This window comes from Patagioenas fasciata, chromosome 30 (genome assembly GCF_037038585.1).
Source record: "Patagioenas fasciata isolate bPatFas1 chromosome 30, bPatFas1.hap1, whole genome shotgun sequence".
NCBI classification, from domain to species: Eukaryota; Metazoa; Chordata; class Aves; order Columbiformes; family Columbidae; genus Patagioenas; species Patagioenas fasciata.
This window is the reverse complement of record NC_092549.1, coordinates 757,038-775,915: the sequence shown is the minus strand read 5'-3', so window position 1 is coordinate 775,915 and position 18,878 is coordinate 757,038. Positions and strand designations below refer to the sequence as shown.

The window sequence follows — 18,878 nt, the reverse complement described above, 5'->3', positions numbered from 1 at the left end:
ATTGAGTAAGAAGAAATTCCTGGTGTTTTCTGTTATTCAAAAGTATTTGCAGTAAAATCAAAGTAAATGTCAAGCAGTATCATACATAGATACACTCTCAGCCTTCCCAATGTAGTTTCAAAGTCCGATGATTCCTAAAGGAGGATTAAATACACAATGACATTATCCTCGTGAACTGGGTGCTGAACTTGTGCAGATTCAGGTGCGCTCGGGCTCTGGCAGCAGGATCGCAGCAAGTGCTGGGGTTGTGTCCGAACCCTCCAGACTGGACAGGGTCTGGGAAGGGGCAGCTGGGGATTTGTGACCAGAAGCTTCTACATGTAAGAAAAAGTTTCTACGGTTTACTTACGGTTTGAAAAGAGATAAGCTTATGGCCTCAAGATACGCTTAATGGCCTCAAGTTGTGCCAGGGGAGGTTCAGATTGGATATTGTAAAAAAATTCTTCCCAGAAAGGGCTGTGGGGCATGGGAACAGGCTGCCCAGGGCAGTGCTGGAGTCACCATCCCTGGAGGGGTTTAAAAGACATTTAGACGAGGTTCTTAGGGACATGGATTAGTGCCAGAGCTAGGGTATGGCTGGACTTGATCCTGAGGGTTTCTTCCACCCAAAATGATTCTGTGATCTGGGGGGATGCTGAGTGCCCTGTGCTTCTCAGAGTCACTTAGCACCTCCCAGGGTTTGGCCCTGCTTGTATGTGTGTGAGAAGCTGCGTCCACTTGCAGCACAGCTCATGAGAGGGAGGGTTGTAGTTCTTTGTGAGTCAGTGAGTCAGAATTAGATGGACAAATCCACCTCCACCCTTCCTTCTCTGAAAGCATCAGAGCATTGGGCATCTCACGCAGAATCCCAGAATGTCAGGGTTGGAAGGGACCTGGAAAGCTCATCCAGTGCAATCCCCCCATGGAGCAGGAACACCCAGCTGAGGTTCCACAGGAAGGGGTCCAGGGGGTTTGAATGTCTGCAGAGAAGGAGACTCCACAACCTCCCTGGGCAGCCTGGGCCAGGCTCTGCCACCCTCACTGAGAAGAAGTTTCTTCTCAAATTTAAGTGAAACCTCCTGTGTTCCAGTTTGAACCCATTCCCCCTTGTCCTGTCACTGGTTGTCACCGAGGAGAGCCTGGCTCCATTCTCCTGACACTCACCCTTTAGATATCTGTAAACATGAATGAGTCCCCCCTCTGTCTCCTCTTCTCCAGCTCCAGAGCCCCAGCTCCCTCAGCCTTTCCTCACACGGGAGATGCTCCACTCCCTTCAGCATCTTGGTGGCTGCGCTGGACTCTCTCCAGCAGTTCCCTGTCCTTCTGGAGCTGAGGGGCCACAACTGGACACAATATTCCAGATGTGGTCTCCCCAGGGCAGAGCAGAGGGGCAGGAGAACCTCTCTGACCTACTGACCACCCCCTTCTAACCCACCCCAGGTACCATTGGCCTTCCTGGCCACAAGGGCCCAGTGCTGGCTCATGGTCACCCTGCTGTCCCCAGGACCCCCAGGTCCCTTTCCCTCATTTCTCATCTCCCCTATGGGAGTTTTTCTACCTCTCTGCTGTAATTGAGAGAGGCAGCTCCTGTCTGGGACTGCTTTGGGAGCTTCCCCTTTCTGTGGGGACGTCAATCCTAGGAGAATCTCACCTTCATTGGCGTGGGGCGCGCAGTGATGCAGTTGTGTGTTACGCAGTGGTCTGGAAGAAGTGCTGGTGACCTGCTCAGCTCCCAGCAGGCAGATGCTGATGTTGAGAGCCCACAGCATCTCCCTGTTGGCTTTGCAGACTCAGATGGAGGTGAACAGGAAAGAACTGAATTATTCTTTTCCTTCTGGAAGAGTGCTTTTGGTGAACATGGTTGTTCTATAGGAGGTCTGGGCTGTTTATCATAGGTCTTAGGCAGAAATAAAGATCTTTCTTCTCCATGAAAGAGAATTTAGGATATTTCACTAGCACAAAATCAGTTTCTAGTAGTGGAAAAACAGGAAAGTTCATAGTGAAGAAAACTCCACGTTGTGCTGAGAATAGGATGAGGTGGAGAAATGGCTACAGACTTCTCATCACTACATGTAGGGAAATTTGGGGTAGGAGTCATGAGGTGTTTCAATGTTTTCTATGCTTTTGCTCTGTATGGAAGATTTCCCAATGGAGAAACATGATTTACTAAGGCATGTCTGTTTTCTAAATTACGTAGAAATAGGTGGAAGTATTACAAGAGACAGCAAGAGGCTTTTGTTGGCAGTATGTTGGCCACATTTGAGAAGATGTGGTGCTACCTAAATATCCAAGATATTTTGTTAACATGATTTTGCTTGTGACATGTATAGTGATCTTCATTCCGCTCGTCCTATCTCGGTTGCTTTATTTATACAACCCGTTTTGCAGGTGCAACGTCATCTTTCCAAACTCTTTGACAGCTTGGCCAGGATGAAATTCCAGCTGGACTCTGAGCAAAAGCCAACCAAGGTTGGCCTGGGAATGTACAGTAGAGAGGAGGAGTACGTCAGCTTCAGCGAGCCCTGCGACTGCAGTGGGCAGGTGAGAGGGAAGTCCTTGTCTATCAAAACTGTCCGGTGGAGTCTGCTCCCCTGCCCCTCGTGTGAGATCCCTTGCCAAGACGTCATAGAGCTTCACTGCTCTCCCCTGGTGCATGAGAAAAGCTGGAAGAGGTGGTGATTTAGTACCTCCTTACACCACAACCTTTCGTGTCACTCTGGATAGGTCCTCACTAAGGGGGGACGTGGATGTCGCAGTCCACTGTGAGAGAAAGAGCTGTGCCATTTTTCTGACTAGGTTTTTAATTTGATTTTTTCTAAGACCTTTTGAAGGTTGGTCTTAAAGCTTGCTACAAATATCCTCGGTGAGGGAGGGGATGCAGACTGAAAAGAGACTAAGCTATTCCGTAGTACCTCTGCACGGGTGTGTTTGGCAGGAGAAGGCCTTTTACCTGTTTCTCAAGTCTTCATCATTTCATACCACGAGTGAAAGTATGAAATGTAAGAATCAAGCTACTGCTCAGCTTATCTATCCTGGTAGTTTCACCTTTCTGCATGGTCTATTACAGGAAGCTAAAGTACGTAATACCGGCTACTGAGCTCCCCAGCAATGGAGCTTGCTGCGTTCAGTCTGTCTTCTTGTTGAGGGCTTTGCCTGTGAAATATGAAATTCAGCAGGAATTGTGTTCCCAAGTTTGGCAGCATCTTTCTTCTGCTGCTGGCAGACTGCCCACATCCCACCAGGGATTCTGTCATGGCCTGGAGGTGGAACACACCTGACCAAATTATTCATTGGCGGAGTTCATTTTGGTTCCTCCTGTAGCTAGAGTTCAAGAAAAAAATCTGTCTTCTGTTCTTGGTGTCTGGAAGTAGATGCTAATCCTACAGTACCAGAATTAGCCAAATCTACCCAGTCTGAAGGAGGCTGTGAGGTTTGGTTAACTCATAGAATGTCCTGAGCTGGAAGGGACCCACCAGGATCATGGAGTCCAAGTCCTGTCCCTGCAGTGACAACCCCACAGGTCACCCCGTGTGTCTGAGGACGTTGCCCAGTCTCTCCTTGAACACTGTCAGGTTGGGGCTGTGACCCCTCCCTGGGAGCCTGTTCAGTGTCCAGCACCTCTGGGTGAAGAACCTTTCCCTCATGTCCAGTCTAAAGAGAACTGAGATGCTTGCCTCATTTCCTATCTTCACTAATTACCAAAGGCACTCAAGAAGAGCAAATGTGTTACTGGGATTTAATCTCTTTTCCAGGTTGAAGTCTGGCTCAGTCATGTACTAGACAGCATGAGGGCTACTGTGAGAGATGAGATGACAGAAGCCGTCATGGCTTATGAGGAAAAACCAAGGGAACAATGGCTCTTTGACTATCCTGCCCAGGTATCTGCCACTGCTTCTTATCACCACTCAGGCTGGCTCGTGGAAAGGTAGCTCTTGGGTTCCCCATCAGTCCTGCCCTTCCCTTCTTTCAGCAGCTGTGGACAGGCATGTTTCTGGCCTCCACCTTGCTATCCAGGAGAGAGGGAGGATGAGTTGTCCTTTATCCTGGCGGTCTCCTGATGGAGTTTTCAGGCTGAGCTCCATGCTCTGGTTGGGGCTCTTGGTTGGGTGACAGAGCCCAGGGGCTTGGGCAGTGCAGTCTGTACAGCCAGAGCAGTGAGAGGTGCAGCAGGAAGGCAAAGTGGTGAGGCCTGATAAGAGTGAAGAGCCCCTCAGATGCACCTCTGACAACCTCGTGGTCTCCAACTCTTCCTCCTCTGCTGTGTCAGGCATGTGAAAGGTGCTGATTTACTTATAACTAGCTGCTAAATGTGTCTATCACTGATATGGTGTTTTAAATGAATGTCATGGAGCAGATCCTTGTTGTACTGTCTGCTGTGACTACTGTATGAAAAAATACTTAATTTCATGTCACGGATGTTTCATCCTTGATCTCCCTGTGGATCCGACACTCTTGAACATAAGGAAGCTTTGGTATTTTCCCTGATACTGAACCAGCCTATTTCCCTAGGTGGCGCTTTGCTGCACCCAGATCTGGTGGACAACCGAGGTTGGGATTGCCTTTGCCAGGGTGGAGGAAGGCTACGAGAATGCGATGAAGGAATAGCACAAGAAGCAAGTGACCCAGCTGAACACCCTCGTTACCATGCTGATCGGGCAGCTCTCCAAGGGCGACAGACAGAAAATCATGACCATTTGCACCATCGACGTGCATGCTCGGGATGTGGTGGCAAAGATGATAGCACAGAAGGTTGGTGTTGGCAGTTCAGCACAGTTCTGTGGGTGCTGGAGAGGGGGCTTCAGGGGGCCCAACCACTGGCCATTCAGATCACTGCCGGTCTCAGTGGGAGACGTATGACTAAATTTATTTCTACAACGTTTGTAGTAAGTGTGCAGAAAGCCCCTGTAAGCCTGCAGAGCTGTGCTGTGTCATGGCCCTGCAACACCAACTTGTAGTTGCTGCAGATTCACACCAGGAGTGAGAGCGCGGCACTGCGTCCTGGTGCCAAGACATGTGCTGGTGGATGATGGTGGTGTGTTGGGAGGCTGCTGGACTCAGTCTCAGTTTTGACTTTAGAAAGTAAGAAAAAGCATTCAAGCTTTGTTCTTTGTAGCGTCCTTTGTCTGGTGTGGGGCCACAGGGACTTATGTGGGACTCCCTTCTCCTGCAACACCTCTCCCACACTACTCCCCTGTCCCTGACACCATGCCAAGTGTTTAGCCTTGCAGGTGGGTGGGAAGATGCCCTGAATGTATTGGGTTGTGGCTCTTCCGTCATCTGTGTCATCTCAGAGGCAGCCAGGCTGCTCACAGGGTTTCTGTCTTCAAGGCTCAGCTGGGCTCAGTGGTGCCTCGGTCCAGCCTGGGGTGAAGTGATGCATCTGGACCTGCCTGCTGGTTGTGCAGAGAGCGCTGGCCATGCCTGTCTTTGTCCACCTGTCCCCAGTCTGTTTCCTTGGTGCTGTCTGCAACCTCTTCCTTGTCTAGATGGCCTCTGCTCCTTCTCTCACTCTGGTTGCGTTATGAGACCTTCTTCATGACTTGCTGCTTCTTAAATCTATTCAGGAGTCTTTTTGTAAGGCTCTTTCTCTTGGCCATTAATTTTTTCCTCTCCCACCAATGTGGTCACTAATTTGGTTCCTCCCCTTTACTGATGGGAGATGGGGAGGTGACATTTCTCACCGCATTGCAAGGAGGCGGCCTTCCTCACCACACCTGCCTTGCAGTGAGGACCAGTCATCCCCCATGAAAATTTTATAGCAGTCGCTATTTTGGCCCCCGAGCTGCATGTGTCTGGCATCCCCGGCCTTCCTGTGATGGTGTTTGTGGGTGTGTTGCAGGTGGACAATGCCCAGGCCTTCATTTGGCTGTCACAGCTCCGGCACAGATGGTCAGATGAGGAACGGCACTGCTTTGCCAACATCTGTGACGCCCAGTTCCTGTACTCCTATGAATACCTTGGCAATACCCCTCGGCTTGTGATCACTCCGCTGACCGACAGGTAAGTCCCTGGGACACAATGTCATAGCTGGGCTTTGCCACACAGGTAGAGAGAGAGATGCCAACCAAAGATGGATTTAGTTCAGACACCTGTATCCCTCTTGTTCTGTCTCCATGTCCCAGCACTCCAGTGGTCGAGCTCTAACTCTTATCTGGTTTTTGGTGGTACCCTCTGGGGAATTTGTACATCAGATCCCTGGGTGGGATTCAGCTCACACATTAAAACACTTGTGGGTGTCTTCCTGTGCACAAGATGTCCACAGTCCATAAAGCTGGTGAGTCTAGAGAGCTTTCATCCCATCTTGAAGCAGACATCTACCTGGTTGCCTCAGTGGGGACACCTAGGGTTACTTGAGATACTCTGTGTTGTCCCACCTGGCTTCCAGCTGCCAATCCAGAAGTGTAAAAGTCTCCTATGGACCCCTTGTCATATCTCTCCACCCTATGTGACATTTCAGCAACCAAGAGCATCTCAGGTGGCTCTAGTCACCTGTGTTAGTCAGCTGCGTCAAGCCCCCAGGTATCATCAGGTTTTGTTGGCTATATTGACTACACCTCTGTGGCTTATACAGGTAGTATAGATACTCACATGTGGACACCACCCCAGTGTCCATCATCAACATGATGGAGAAACTTTGGGACTTGCTGCAGCTTTGAGTTGGGTTCACTCATAGGCCACCTGAGCAGGTTTCTGTCAGTGACAGGTCTTCCAGAAAAGCTGTCCTTTTCTCATACTGCCTGAGATGTGCCCAATATCCATGAGTTGTATGAGGATCCAGAGAGAACACAAGCTGGACATGAAGAGGTTTGGGCAGACCTTGGTGGAAGATGAGTATCTCTTGGAGAAAACAGAGCTGAGCAGAGGTGGTAATTAATGCCAAGAAGGCTTTCAGCTCAGACATGACCCCTGCTCACGTACAGCTTTTCAGAGGAGAGGCTCTGCTGAGTGCAATGCTCTAGTGCTATTGCCCTGCAGCCCACAGTTGACCTATTGGACATATTTCCTTTTTTCATTCATCATTCACTGTGACAGATGTTACATCACCCTGACCCAGTCACTGCACCTGACCATGAGCGGAGCACCTGCAGGCCCTGCGGGCACTGGCAAGACGGAGACTACGAAAGATTTGGGGCGAGCCCTGGGCATCATGGTGTACGTGTTTAACTGCTCCGAGCAGATGGACTACAAGGTATGGCTCCCACCTCGGCTGCAGTGCGGTCACATGGGGCTGGGGATGCTCAGGGCCCGAGCAAACCTGAAGGATGAGAGTAATCCAATGGTACCTGGGGTGCATTAGGAGAGGTATGACCAGCAGGTCAAGGGAGGTTGTTCCTTCCGCTCTGCTCTGCCCTGGTGATGCCACATCTGGAGTTGTGTCCAGTTCTGGGCTCCCCAGTTTAAGAAGGAATAACTGCACAGAGTCCAGCAGTGGGCTACAAAGATGCTGAGGGGTCTGGAGCTTCTTTCTTGTGAGGAGAGACTGAGAGAGCTGGAGCTGTTGAGCTGGAGAAGAGAAGCTGAGAGGGATCTGATCAATGGGATCAATATCTCAGGGTGGGTGTCAGAGGATGGACCAGACTCTGTTCAGTGGTGCCCAACGCCAGGGTGAGGGGCAACGGGCACAGACTGAAACACAGGAGGCTCCATCTGAACATGAGCAGAAACTTGTTTGCTGGGAGGTGCCAGAGCGCGGCCCAGGCTGCCCAGAGCGGGTGTGGAGTCTCCTTCTCTGAGACATTGAAACCCGCCTGGACCCACCTGTGTGATCTGCTCTGTGACCCTGCGTGAGCAGGGCTTGGACTGGGGGATCTGCAGAGGTCCCTTCAGCCCCACCAGGCTGGGATTCTGTGATCACCTCTCTCCAAATCCCTGCTACACTCCTTTAAGCTGAATGCCTTTTCCTTCTCCTCCCGTTCCTTCTCTAAGATTTGCACAAGGTTCTTCAGGAGGCAGAGACCCGAACTATCTTCTCTGCCTCATTATGCATTTCCCTTCCTTTCTGGAGTTAGATTTCATGTGTAATTCTTCAAAAATGTTGGTCTGTTCAGTTGAGACCAAGGCTGTGCTGATAGTTGGACCCTGGTCGTTTCTTCTCGGCGTGCTCGCGACCTGGCAGCCCCTGGCACGGGGAGGGACCTGTCCTGGTTTTCTCAGGATCCTCTCCCAGAATAAACCCAAAACATAGTGAAGCTTCAGCCGCTACAGAGCACTGAATCATTAGGCTGAGTCTTGCTCTCTGCCAGTCTGGCACGGTACAGTGATTTTGGTAGCCTCGGATCATATTTCATTTAGCTTATGGGCTCTCCCAGGAAACGGGACCATCAGTAATTCAGCACAAGTGACCTTTAAATGAAACTGGTGCACAGATATATCGAGAAAGTGCAATTAGCAGATAAAGTGGCAAGCTGCGCAGAGCTATAAATATTATAATTGAGTTGTGCCTGCTGTTTCCATGCACTTTTCTAAATACCCACAATAGACTGTAAATTGCTATAAATAAACAGGCTGGGAAATAAAATCAATTTTTTGCTGGAGTTGATTCCATTTATGATTTCACTCTTGTAATCTTTGTTTTTGTTTTGTTTTTCCAGTCTTGTGGGAATATTTACAAAGGCCTTTCCCAGACGGGAGCCTGGGGCTGTTTTGATGAATTTAACAGGATCTCAGTTGAGGTCCTTTCTGTGGTTGCTGTACAGGTGAGTGGAGAAACACTCATAAATAAATACAAACAGAGCAGAGCCATTCTGCAGTCTTTGGAGCAAGGGTAAAAATGGCAATTGCATATTGCCGGTTTCAGTTCTGTGTATAGGCAGGTGTGGGATTAGATCTCAAGATTAATCACATGAATATCACAGCACTGCCAAGATGTCGCAGTTACGTGCTGCAAAGATATTTGTCACTTTTCTTGCCCCAGTTACAGCATTTGTGCCAAGACAATTCTTTGTAGCATCTTTTCCCAGACCACTACGCACCATGGCTCTGTACCTGTTCCTCCTCAGGAAAGCACTCGTGTCATTAATCTGCTGTGAGATAATTGCAGCACATCGTTTCAAGACAGAGAAGCTGCCTTGACTTGCGGCTGCTCAGTCTGCAATGTAGGGAATAATTTTCACGGAGGGGAAGAGGGGTGTTTGGGGCAGATCCGCTGGACTTCTGGGGGTTCCTTATCACCCCTGGTCAGGCACAGGTTGTGTGTCATACTCAGGAAATGGGAATACATTCAGGATTAATTTTCTTAACCTGTCTCCAAAACTATATGGCTGTGGATTTAGTTCTGGTGTCTGTAACGACAGCTCTGCCAAGTGGCTTTGGAAGGTATTCCTGGCCAACTGGCACCATTCCTTGGAGGAATGTGTGCAGCCCCGTGGTGCTCCCAAAAGCCAGTGTCAGCTGGTGACACTCGGGAGCTGGAATCTGGGGCAGATCTGCGGCCCTTGCTGACGCGCTTGCCCAGGGTACCCTGACACCGTGGGATTAAACCTGGGACAGAGCTATTGGAGCGGTGCCCAGCTGGGCATGGGTGTTTCCCCTGGCGAATGGTTTCTCATCTCCTCTGTAGTTCAGCTGCTCAGTGCATTGTGTTGGTGAGTCTCGTGTGAAGCGCAGCAGCATCCCTGGAGAAGGGCTGGAAGGGAGACTGGCCTCCCCATCGTGCCAGAAAGTCCTGTGCTCTCGTGCTTATATATATAATCTGTCACTTCGCGTCCTCCTTCCCCTCCTCTTACCAGCCCATGAGGAAACCTGGCATTATTTTATACAGGGGAAGCCTTGGGGGGCTTCAGTGCAGAAAACTGAGGTGCCAAAGTGCCCAAGTTCTTCAGGATCCAACTGTCAGCTGAGTGCGTGTTTTAGGATCCTAATATCTGATTGAGGTGCTGAATTGTTCCTGGACTCCCTTTTGGGCTCAGTGTTATAGAAAGATATAAAGCTCAGAAGTTTCTACACTTCTGTAAATGTTTCGGTCAAAGACATTGTTCTTAACCCCTCCATGAACTCCTCATTCTTCTCATCTGTTTCACTCATAATTGGTACCTTATGTGGCATCCCAGAGAAGCCCCAGGCAGGTACAAGAGTTTATGTATCATTCCCTCTCAGTTTCTCTTCCGTCAGGTCCTAGTTTAAAGTTGTCATTGAAAAAAAGTCTTTGAGGATCTTGAAATAAAAAGGGAAGCTGAACAAAAGAAGCCCAGGAATGACTCAACTGCTGATGGTTCCCTCGCTCCTGGCTGGAGCGTGGCAGCTGAAGAAAGCGGCACGGCCGTCATTCCATCATGGTGTCTCCTGGCTGCTATTAGGAGTGTTACCATGGCGATGTTTAATTGGCTGTCTTACTCATGCAGCTGATGTCGATATGGTTCCTTACAGGGAAAAATTCGATTAATTGCTTTACTTTGAGATGGCAAACAGTAGTGAGGTTAGAGCGGTGAATAGAGAGAGATTTGCCCCTCGCTGAGGTGCTGTTTGCAGAGAGGTGAACTCTTCGGAAGGAGAGGAATGAGCAGAACAAAGCTGCAATCAGGCAAATATAAAAAACAATATAATATTAGTGAGTGAAGGTGTTAGGAGAGGTTTTACAGCTTCTGCCTTCTGGTTTTGGTTTTAAATCAAACATCTGATGTCCCAAAATCTTTAAAAGTGATACCAAGTGGTCAGTTTACAACTGAGCTGAGGCCAAGCTTATTGGGAGGTGCTACCCCTTCTCTGGGCCTGGTCAGGGAACGGAGCAGGCACAGGAGGGTTTTGGGATGTCCTGAAGAGCAACGCTGTGTGGGGAGAGGTGAGATGGGTAAAGGGAATAATGGGCCCATATTGTGATAGACTTTGGGGAGTGCGTTTGGGTGTTGGCTATGTTGTGGATACCTGTACTGCCCTGTGTCTCTCTCACACATCAGACCTCTGCTGGGCTGGCTGGTTCAGAGATGGTGGAGCCTCTGGTGGTGTTTTTGCTGTGAGATGTGCTGAGCAGTGTCCCACAGGTGATGTCAAAAGCCAAGGTGAATGCAGGCAGTGCTGGGGACATTTCCCGCTCCTGAGTTGCTCTTCCTGACCCACGTTCATCATTGTCTCATGGAGCAAAGGTGTGAAGTCTTGCAACTCCTTTGCATTTTGACTTTCCACTCTCTTCAGCTCTTTTTTCTGCTTTGCCAGAGTTTGACTGAGATGGGAAATTGATATTGCCATGCTGATGTACTCCAAACAGTGTATAAAGCTTTATGCTGCCGGTAAAAAATAAAACAGTGATTAGCCCCATTTGTCACGAGGCCAAGAGTAACGAAGGAAGCACCGTTGTCTGATGTGTTTTTCATAAGTGAACGCTGATACTATAGTACTGTCTTGATTTCTAGGTGAAGAGCGTGCAGGATGCAATACGGGAGAAGAAGAAATCCTTCAATTTTCTTGGAGAAGACATCAACTTAGTACCATCAGTAGGCATTTTCATCACCATGAACCCTGGTTACGCAGGGCGAACAGAGCTACCTGAGAATTTAAAAGCTCTCTTCAGGTGAGTCCAGGTCAGGGTTTGTGACCTGGCAGAAACTGTCTTTTGGAACATCCAGGCTCGACCTCATGTCCTTGGGGAATTCACTTGCATAGGGCATTCGCAGGTAGTTTAAGCCTTGCACAACAGGCCTGGGTCTGGGCACGCACAGGCAGGGCGAAGGAGCTCTGTCCCTTGTCGTGGGGAAGGCAGAGGGTGACCTGGCTCATAAAAGAAGGCCTAGAAGATGAAGCTGCAAATGCGCTGCCTGTAAGACCTGTAGTCAAGAAATACTTGTTCTGCAATGCCTCCTCACCTGTCATTTTAGGCCGTGTGCGATGGTTGTGCCAGACTTTGAGCTGATCTGTGAAATTATGTTGGTGGCTGAGGGATTCATCGAGGCCCGGGTGTTAGCCAGGAAGTTCATTACTCTCTACCAACTCTGCAAAGAGCTCCTGTCCAAGCAGGTGAGCCTGGTTCTGTGGCTGAGTGGTATGATGAATCTCCAAAATCAGCAGAAACATGGCACTGTGCTGCTCAGCTCCATGGCTAACGTTTCAGAGCTTTTATTTAATGGCTGCATTTGCACTGGCTGCTGGGGGAGGAGAGGGTTGGTGATCATCGGAGCAATAAAATTTTCAGACTGCTTTACTGGAGCATCTGCAGGGACAAAAGCATTTGACCAGCTGCATTAATGGGAGACCTTTCAGTGAGTTTAAATGACACCATGTTTGGGGTAGTATTCAGTGACCTTTTGCTTTCCAGTCTCTTCCTATTGATTCTCCTGCCTGCAAAGGGTTTATGGTGTCCCTCTCTGAGTTCAGCCTTAGGCTGGTTCCAGGTCTTGTTAGAGTTACTGTCAGTGCAAAGCAAATCAGATTTTTCCTTGTCATTATTTGTGTAGATCGAAGCTGGGTCCAGAGGAGACCTGAATCAGGATTCCTGATGATACAAACCTGATCTTGGCTGTGCCAGCATGAGGCTGGGTGGGATATGCTCTGTCGCAGAAACTTGGTGCTGTGCCTTGAGGGGCCTGGTGGAAGCCATGGCCTCCCACACAGAGCAGTCAGCTGTCGAGCTGTGCTCTGGAGGGTGTTAACAGGACAGAAATATGAACAGTTGTTTGTTGGCTTGAGAGTTCTTCTCATGCCGTTTTGTGGTACTTTTTCAGCGATGTCTTTACTGACCCCTTATTCCTGGACCTCCTCTGAGACCAAACAGGCTTGTCATCTTGTGATGGGCAGGGTGGAGAAACTTGGGTCTTTGGGGCCTCATAATGGACTAACAAGCCTTTCACCTTGGTGGCTCCTGCAGATGCAGGGGGCTGGCTGGCCTTGCTATAGGTGCTTTATGATTTAGGTGAAACAAATTGCTTTGGTCTCTGGAGTGCAAATCCTGCTGCTGTCTTACTGCCAACTGTGAGCCCATGTGATGGTCTGAACAGCTGAATTATTTGACTCTTTAATACTGTCCCTGACGGGAATCTCACCTACTGAGATGGAAACCAGGTCACTCAGGCTGGAGAAGGTCTCTGGCCACAATGCAAATAACAGATTTAGATGTATTTTCATTGCTTACTAGTCTGGCAGTTTGGGAATGGTGGTTCTTCACCCTACATGGTACTGTCTAAGCATAAACTCATGCCTCTTTTTTTTTCTTCCTCTGGTGTAGGATCACTACGACTGGGGCTTGCGTGCCATTAAGTCAGTGCTAGTTGTTGCTGGCTCCCTCAAGCGAGATGACCCAGAGCGACCCGAAGACCAGGTTCTGATGCGCTCTCTTCGTGACTTCAACGTCCCCAAGATTGTGACGGATGATGTGCCGGTGTTTATGGGGCTGATTGGGGATCTATTCCCTGCACTGGATGTGCCTCGGAAGCGTGACCTGAATTTTGAGTCGTTTGTGAGGCAGGCTGTGCTGGACCTCCGGCTGCAGGCTGAGGACAACTTTGTGCTCAAAGTAAGACCAAGAGATCTTCTGCTACACCCACGTCGCCATCAAATCATTTGGGTTTTCTCAAACAGCTTTGCTTCTACAAAGAGAGCTCTGCACAGCATTGTCCTTGCAGGCAGATCTCGCTGGAGGGCAGTCAGCTGTGCTGGGTCTGAGGCAGTTGCACCTGCTCCTGAGGTCAGCACTGGATCAGTCTCTGGGCTTCCAAAGGGGCCAACTTTTGTAGGCTCATGAAAGTGTAGCCCCTGGAGAGCAGGGCCTCATCAGGTGGTGGTTGTCAAGTATAAACAGCGCTGAAAGTTTATCTGCAGGCTGAGGATTTCACCCATTGTGATTAGAGTGGCTGGACCAAACTCAATTGTCAAATCTGCTTGTGTCTCAGGGTCACGTCTTTCTAAAGAGGTGGCCCAGTGGGACCTATTTTATAGACCTGAACTTCAGTTTGGCATCTTTGTCTAAAATTTGGGAGTGTTTTTCTCAGGTGGTGCAGCTGGAGGAGTTGCTGACGGTCCGGCACTCTGTCTTCGTGGTGGGTAACGCGGGCACGGGCAAGTCTCAGGTGATGAGATCCCTGGACAGGACTTACCAGATAATGAAGCGACGTCCTGTCTGGACAGACCTCAACCCCAAGGCAGTCGCCAATGATGAGCTCTTTGGCATCATTAACCCAGCAACAAGAGAATGGAAAGACGGTAAATGTCATTTCATGTCTGAAATATGTAGATAAAGACGGGTATTTTTAATGAATTTCCCGAGCAGCAGCAGGGTGACTGGTTCTTCATGTGCAGGTCTGAGAGCCCAGGTGCTTGTCTGCTGCCTACAGCCACATGACAGTTTGTTGTTGAAAGGATACACAGGATGTTTTAGCTCTTTGATCTTCAAATGGGAAATATAGCATAAGCCTACTTGATCCTATTGCCCTAAGAATAATTTTAATGCCCATTAATACCAACACTTACCAGTTCCTAAGTGGGGCAGGCAGGTTTTGGGAGTTGGCTGGACCAGTGATGGAAGAGATGTCCCTCCTGCACTGTGGTGTGCGCTGGGACCCCAAAAAATGTCCCATCCCCAGGTTTTCATTGCTGATAGCACGCACAGCAGCCTTAACGTCAGTTTTTCCACTCAGTATGGCTGCCCGATCTCTGTAGCACACCAGCGTTTGCCAAGCTGTTGATCCTGCTCACTCCTGAGGAACATTTCAAACTTGCTGGAAGATTACAGAAAATCTGGAGTGGAAATGTTGGGTTGTGACTGATACATAAAGGCAGCTTCGATTTACGTGTGCGGCGGGTTTGGGAGGTGTGGGGGAGGTGAGGGAAGACATTACCATGAATCATCCACAGCAGCAGATGAGCTGCCACCCACCTCCCCTGGCCCCGCCATGGACCCTTCCCGACCCCCTGCTTTGCTCCAATGCCAGGTTAATTTCTTTCTAATTGTAATTAGGGAGCCTAAATCAAAGTGGCAGAGGGACGTGCAGGGTACAGCCTGAACTGTGCAGACTGGCTGCAGCAGTGGCTGCAGATCGAGGGCAGCGGTGACACCGAACAGCAGGAGGGACATTTTACAGGTGACTGTCCAGTGGTTTCTGGCCTGCGATGGTTTAAATGAAATAGTGGCACTCCTCCCTGAGCTTTCAAGGCAGATATTTTCTGCAGTAACCATTCCTGAAAATGTTGTTTCATGTTGTCAAAGACCAGCAAGGCAATCTTCACCACAGCCTAGCAAGAGGTGACCTGTTCCCTTACAGATCAGCCCCTGCTTTTCCGCTCCCCAGTTTTATCCTGTCACATTATCAGAAGTTGAAAAGGTCCTACATGTTAGGTGGTAAAAGGTCCCATATGGGAATCCCAAAAGTGTTCTTAGCAGAACAAAACTCTTCTTTTAAACCCCAAGAGAGCCGTGTGCTGTGGATGCACAAGGTCAGGACAGAGGCGCTTTCCTCTCCCCGCTGCCGCGGTGTATCCGAGGGAAGCCCTGGTGCCCTGAGACAGCAACTGTTTCTGATGCTAATAATGCCGGAGTGGTGCCGGAGTGGTTCCCAAGGCGTGTGTCCAACACGTAAGGAACTGGCTGGAGGCAGAGGCGCTGAAGCGTTATTTTTGTTGACCCAGTCTCGGGATCACACACCTGTTCCAGGTGAGCCGTTCTGCATTTGCTGAGCACAAGCTTTGTCTTCAGTCAGATGGTGCCACCAGCTGTTCCTGATCTGGATCACAAAGAAATAGCTTGTCCTGGAGAAAAAAAGAAAAAAAAAAGAGTTCTTGTCACAATTCACTGGAAGAGAGGCTTTTTTTTAATGTTTGCCTGATGTTTTTTCATGAGGACCAGCATCTCCCGAGGTATTTTCACATGTAGAGGAGAGCAATAGTTTTGTGGAGTTTTCATTTGCTCTGCAGTGCTGCTGCTCTATTGCCAGCCTTCGTGGTCTTCTTAACATTCATTATTTACTCCCCTTGAGACTCTGTATCCTCTCTCTCCTTGATTTTACCAACATTTTGTTCTGTCATTCAATGTCATTCTGTGCTTGTTCTCCCCTCAGTCTCACTAAAGCCATGACCCAGCGTTTAATGCATCTTGATTGCCCTGATATACTTTGAGCCACAAAAAAATATTTATAAGGATTTCCTAGGCATATTCAGGTGGTTTTCTCTGCATTGTATAACTCATGCCGCCTTTTGCCTTTGAGTAGCTACTCTACATTTTTCTTATCCCTTATGATTCTCGGTGGGAATGAAGCTCGTGCGTAGGTCTGCAATCATTTTCAGTAGTGATAACTGATAACCCTTTTTTCACTTTAAAGCAAACTAGAACCGTATTGTGATATAGTAATATTTACGTATAGGCACATAGAGTTTTGCATGTTTGAGAGGAAAGCATTAATTAGAGTAATTTTTACTGTGTTGCTGGAGAAAACCGTTAGAGCAGGTGTCAAGTTCAGTGTTCATCACCATCTTCCTGTCACCCTCCCAGGCCTGTTTTCATCAATCATGCGAGAGCTGGCCAACATCACGCATGACGGTCCCAAGTGGATGGTACTAGATGGAGATATTGATCCAGTGTGGATTGAGTCTCTTAATACTGTGATGGATGATAATAAGGTAATGAATATAAGTTAAAGAAGGAGATATTCTTTGACTGCATGGCATGGTTCAGCCTAAAAATGCAGATGCTGAAATAACACCTCCTAGAATAATGCGGTTGTGTTTCTTCAGATACACCAAACAATATCACATATAGAAAATGGTGCATGAGGGGAAATAGCGCAAATCATGGTTTCATTGTAATTTCCCTTCCTGGAACTGGGCTCATGGATAATCACAGATGTCCTGATTGTAACTCCAGGCCCTTCAAAAATAGGGTGGGGTCATAATTCCACACCTTTTTCCGCCGCTCGAAGCGAGTGCTGTTCCTTTGAGTCATGGAAGACAGTTCTACTACCTGCTGGAAATCAGCTGCATTCCCTCAAGGAACTGTGCTGGCAGCAACCAAGCTTTTTAGTGCAAAGTGCTGAATGCTTTTCATTCCTGTTCCTGGGGAAGATGTCATTCTGTCTGTCTGTCTGTCTGCCCAATGCAGGTGCTGACCCTGGCGAGCAATGAGAGAATCCCTCTGAACCCAACGATGCGGTTGGTGTTTGAGATCAGCCACCTGCGCACAGCCACCCCAGCAACCGTGTCCCGAGCGGGTGAGTCCTGGCCTGAGCTCCGCACTGGGATTTGCCGTGAACCCAGGAGGATCTAGTGCCATTAACCAGTCTTCTGTTGGCCAACTTGACTCCTGTTGCAAGTACCCAACCAGAGATCACAGCGGCCGTGGGTGGACAGGGCAGGTTTCTGACAGACAAACTGAGGATCCTGACCCCAAATGCACATGTGGAGCTGTCATCATCCTGGAGATTTACCCAGAGCACTCTGACTGTTGGTGGGTGATCATGGCTTCAGCGTTGCTGAGTGCTCCTGTTGTGCAAAGCCCTTTGGATGGACTTTATGAGGAGAAGGACAGTATCTGTCTCAAAGAGTTCTTGATCTTCTGAAGAAGTGCATGAAGTATGGGAGAAGGGAATGGAGGTGTCCCCTAGTTTTACACATGGGGAAATGGGGCCCAGAGCAATGAAACTGCTCAGACAAGACAATGTTCTGAATTTAGGGCAAGGTCATGAAAAGCGCCGTGGTTTCAAGGGTGAAGTTTCTTCACTGTTCATGTTTCTACTCTGCAGTGGGGCAGGAAAAGGGGGCAGGTAATGGGACGTCCCGTCATATTTGATAGGGTTTTAGTTGTGTGAAAGTACCTGGTAAACTCTGCTGGAAGAAAGGAACAGTTTCTGCTATGTCTTTACTATATGTTCTCTCTTACCCTGGGCCTAAAGGGATCCTGTACATCAACCCGTCGGATCTGGGCTGGAATCCTCCAGTGAGCAGCTGGATCGACAGGCAAGAGATCCAGTCCGAAAGAGCCAACCTGACCATTTTGTTTGATAAGTACCTGCCCATTTGCCTGGACACCCTCAGAACAAGGTACCATCTGATGAGTGATTGTGTCACCCGTGGTGAGGGCATGGGGACACCTGCCACTGTCCAGCCCAGCTGTGCTGCGCTGGGTTGTGCTGCACATGATCCTCCTTTGTAGTGGCAGAGCCCGCCCCAGGGGGATGGGGTTGTCGCCAGCCTGGCTGAGAGGTGAAGCCAGAGACAAAAGAGACTAAAGGAGCACCATTAGAAGGTAATAATGAGTGAGCAATCGCCGGACACATGCGTGCAGAGCGCGTGGACAGTACATGCAGCCTATCATGTTATTGTATAGCACGAGTTACAACCAATCACGTTGTTGTAAGGCGCGTGGACAGGGCAGCTTTGCTATAAAGCCAGCCCGGTCCGACAATAAAGCGAACTCTGTGAACATCATATTGGTGTGTCAGGTTCCGTGGCTCGCACGGATAAAGCAACACTTTGGTGACCCCGACGTGATCCTTCGTATCGAAGCAAGATCGCCGGAAGTGAAGACGCGAGGACGCCACCTGGGGGCGACACCAGCCCAGCGCTCAATCATAGCGGAAAGTAGGCCTACGAAGAAGCAGGTGGCATGGGAAACACGGCATCCGTGGAAGAAAAAATAATAGTGAAAAGTATTCTGCAGCTGGCTGCAAGAACAGGAAGAATTTTGGAAAAAGACGCGGTGGAGCGCCTTTTACTATTCGCCCAGCGTAAGGGCTGTGTTCGTTCGACGGACGAATTTTTTTCTCCCGGTACATGGGAGGACATAGGGACCGAACTATGGGAAGCGGTTACAAGGGGGAGCCGCGAGGCTTGCGATCTCGCCGGACCCTGGCGGGAGGTCAGGCAGCTGATGCAGGAAGTCTCAGAGGAGCCGGAGCTGTGTGCCGTCCCCTCGGAGCCGCCCGCCGCGAGCTGCCCACCCTCCGAGAACTCCGAAGAATCAGCACCGCTGGTATGTCCCGTATCAGATC

The 18,878-nt window shown here is 49.2% G+C and overlaps 1 pseudogene; it reads left to right on the top strand.

Moving 5' to 3' along the window:
* The window catches only part of LOC136112694 (dynein axonemal heavy chain 9-like), a 33,581-nt pseudogene extending 15,541 nt beyond the window's left edge, over window positions 1-18,040 (top strand).
* The last annotated feature ends 838 nt before the right edge of the window (window positions 18,041-18,878 follow it).